The following is a 4,319-nucleotide window of genomic DNA, read 5'->3' on the forward strand; positions in this document are numbered from 1 at the left end:
GGTCTCACACACACATTCATTGATGCCAAAACAATAACAAATTAAAGTTTGGTTTATAAAAGAGCCTTGGCTCAGATGCTGCTTATACAAGTTTGCATGCTGTTTGCTCTGAAAAAGGTGTGGAACTGACCACAATGAGGTGACAACCTCAATTCCACTCACACATGAGGTGGGAAAACCAATAACAAAACTGCAGGATTAGGAAAGTACACTTTGTTTTTCCTGGCTTGTGTGTGAATAAACCGTGTTTTGTTAAGAAAGAAATGAAGTCATTTTGTGAATCAGACTAAGGAACATCTCTCTTCCCCCTTAGCACATATATGTAAACATTTTTTTTTATATATATATAAAAGAAATATATGTCATATATATCCATGATTGTACAAGCATATACATGCTAAACATGATGAAATTCTAGATTATTATTCTCCTAGCTCAGTATCCCTTGCAAGCAGTGGAAGATTTTAATTGTCTTCGGGGAAGCTAGGTTTCTAAGTACTACACACCCGCTGTGCTAAGCCCTGGTTCAAGGACTACGTATCGCCCAAATTCCGCCTGTGCTTTCAAAACAGAGTTTAAGTGGTAGAGGGACGACGTACTTCTTCCCTGAACTATCTAGATTTACCTTTATGACTTGATCCTCCAGAATATCATCAAAACCCAATGCTGTCTGTTAAAGTAGAATGCACAGAAAACCAGGGACATGCCTTGAAAGATAAATCGGTTTCATTCAAGTACTTTTCCTGTCCAATTCAACAGAAATGTTCTCACAAACATTGGGCAGACCTGATATTTAGCCCCAAAATAGACCACTTAAAAGGGGGAATCAAATGTTTCACCACACCAATACCCATATAGTTTCACAAAAGATTTTTTTCTGCAAATAATGTTTTTCTTAAATACTATATCCTATCAATTGCCTGATTGCATACATCTCATTAAAACTTGGTTGTCCCCATAATTAATGAAGGATACCCCAAGCTATGCATTAATTACTAGCACAGATGCAAAATCTAGAGCATGCTTGTTTAAACATGCACTGTCAGTTCAATGCCAGAAAACATTCTATAAGAGATTACACAGACCGAGCAGATACATGTGGCAGGGACATTTCTATTAGAAACATGCTAAACAAAGCCATTTAGTACAGAGCACATTTTGCTTAAAAGATATACACATGGTGTTAGACCAAAGCTGGGAACAACTATAAGAACTCTAAGTGACACTAAGGAAGTAACTGCTTGGTATTTATAATTCTACAAAGAAAAGTATCATAATAAGTTCACTGGAAAAAAAATCTCAGTTCCATCCTGCATGTTTGTGCATGCTATTTTCAAGCCATTAAGATAAAACTAAAAGAAAATAGGGGGTTTTTTTAGTTAAAAAGGAAAGCCTTTACATATAAAGTGCTACAGAAAAAAAGAAGCTTTTTGTTACAGTCCTGGGAAGGTACATAACCAACTGTTAAAGAAAGAAAACATGCTTCAGGTACACTCCTCAAATTAATAGCTCTTCCCTGTCCTTTGGGAGGAAGGCAGTGATCATCACTATCAACAATTACTGTACTGCAAGGGCATCGTGTATCTCAGTTGCTTGGTTAATGAGTAGCAGGTAAAGTAAAGCAAAACCTCCCTCTAATCCCTACCCATTTACTCTAGAAAGGAGTGAAATCAACACAGAAGATTATCAGAGGGCTGGAACACTTCTGCTATGAAGACAGGCTGACAGAGCTGGGGTTGTTCAGCCTGGAGAAGGGAAGGCCCCAGGGGAACTTTATAGAAGCCTTCCAGTACTTAAAGAAGGCCTAGAGGAAAGACAGGGAGGGACTCTTTATCAGGGAGTGTAGTGACAGGACAAGGGATGACAGTTTTAAACTGAAAGCAGATAGAATTAGATTAGATTTTAGGAAGACATTCTTTATTGTGAGGGTGGTGAGACACTGGCAGAGGTTGCCCAGAGAAGCTGGGGGTGGATGCCCCATCCCTGGAGGTGTTCAAGGCCAGGCTGGATGGGGCTTTGAGCAACCTGGTCTAGTGGGAAGTGTCCTTGCCCATGGCAGAGGGGGTGGGAAATAGGTGATCTTTAAGGTCCCTTCCAACTCTAACCATGCTGCTTCACAGAATCACAGAAAGAAAAAAAGCCCCAAACCAACATTGTTCTAATCCTAGAGACACACTTCAATCAAGCTAAAAATCAAGGATGGGGAGCTGAGTGTTACTCCTTTCCTTTATTTCCTTTATTTCGCTTAATTTCATTTGCCAAGCTAGTGATTCATTTCAAATTTGTGCTAAAGAAACACAGCACTGTCATAAATCTGGAGCTCCCATGAATAATTTCTTCCCTTGCAAACCATACCCCATGCCTTTTTCAGGCCAGACTCTCCTTTCAGTACATTTTACCAAATGGTCCAAGGTACACTGTGTATTACTATATACAATACAATAGACTACAGATAGGAAATCAGGGAATGAGCTTATAGAAAATAACACACTCAAGTGTTGAATGCTTGCCTAAGAATCATTAACATTAGCATAGGGAAGTTTAAGTCCTCTACTTGTACAGCAGAAAGAATAATTACAGGAAACTTTACCACTGGATTTGAAGAATTCAGATAATTGTGTTTATTTGTTTTGTTTTAACTAGGATGCATATGAAATAGCTTAATTAATTAAATTTTTAAGGCGCCATGAGCAAAACCACAGGAATATTTCTGAATGTCATGCTCCTGGGACCTTCTAGTAATATAAATAGTTTGAATAATCATGCATCATGCCCTAAAGCAATTCTACAACCTCATTAAGACTATGAGCCAATGAACGTGTACAAGATTAGTTACAATCATGTTCCTTTCTGCAGGTCAGTCAATTCATTAGTTATGTATCTTTGCTGTACACACAAGTCTTATGTCCTTCCATTAGGAAAGAAAATAATTGTAAATTACTGAAAATCATTTGTACAATTCTTTTGTTTTGAAATCTTTAGCTGTCTTGAATGTAGTAAGCCTCCCATATAGTTCAACATACTGGTGAACTTGGACATTTGTTTTTAGTAGGTTTTGTTCTTTACATTTACATTTTTTCTCCTAGTAATAAGATCACTAGTTTTATTATTTCATTCCACATAGATCTCAGATCATGAACTCATTCTAATCACATAGAGTTCTTCCATTCTGACATAATTCATCTATCAGGCACTTAAAGGTTTAAAATCCTTTTGCAACAAGCATTTGGTGCATCCAAGTCAAACCTCCTCCAGAAAATTAAAATTTTCCACAGCTCTTCTCAGTCTGGATATAGTTGGCAGGAACCTAAACCACATCCTTATGTCATCTTACATTCTGAAAGAACTCCAGCAGATTAGTTTAGGGGAAAAAAAATTATAATTTATATAATACACACATATACCTCTCCAGGCGGAAGCTCATTGGGTAAAGCAATATTTTTTGCAATATGCCCTAAGATATATTAAAAATAGCGGCTATTCAGCCATTGATTCTGCTATGTGCCCATAGCTGTTCACAGAATATACTACAAGCTTTCTAGGAATCCATAAAAAGATAGCTCTTCATTGAGAAGTTCATAGTTAAAAAAACCCAGAAAAGTCAATTAAAGATTTGTGAAGGAAAAAAATAAGCATTTCTATAACATTTTCATTTTAGCTGAACAGTGACATCCAACAACTTGCTTTCAGTGGGAAGGCAAATATATTGAATTTACATAGAGTGAAGCATTGAATATTTATAATTCATTTACATACAGGTAGAGTATCCAGCAAGAGAAAGCACCGTATTTTCAACCATAACTTAATCTATTAAGTCTATTCTAAACACAGAAGCATTAGTAATATGAAATGCTTTTTGCAGTCTGCTTTAGAGAAGGGTTAGCATATCTCTTGCTGTTGGGTTTTTTTTCAATTTGTTTGGGGGGAAGTTGTCATTATTTGTATGAGAGGTTTAAGGGCCTCATTTAAGGAACAGAAAGTAACACAACAGACATTATGGAAAATGTTTAAAAATCTAATTTCAGCTACTACCTTTAAAGAAACTAGTTCAAGATCAGCTAGTAGCATCTATCTGTGGCAGTGAGCCTTATTGCAGCCATATTGTTTGCATATTTACTCTGCCTTTCAAGTCTACCACTGATTATACTAAAAAAAATGCTGCTGTTACACTGCTTGCAGTACATTTGCTAGGTTAATCTAGTTTAATTATGTCTACAGAAGACTGAATAAAAAAGTTGCATACATATGTGTACACAAAAGCACATACCCTTAATACCACAATTTTGTAAAGGTCTAGCTCATTTGATTTTAGAAACAGG

The sequence above is a fragment of the Calidris pugnax genome, unplaced genomic scaffold (genome assembly GCF_001431845.1).
Source record: "Calidris pugnax isolate Ruff unplaced genomic scaffold, ASM143184v1 scaffold70, whole genome shotgun sequence".
NCBI classification, from domain to species: domain Eukaryota; kingdom Metazoa; phylum Chordata; class Aves; order Charadriiformes; family Scolopacidae; genus Calidris; species Calidris pugnax.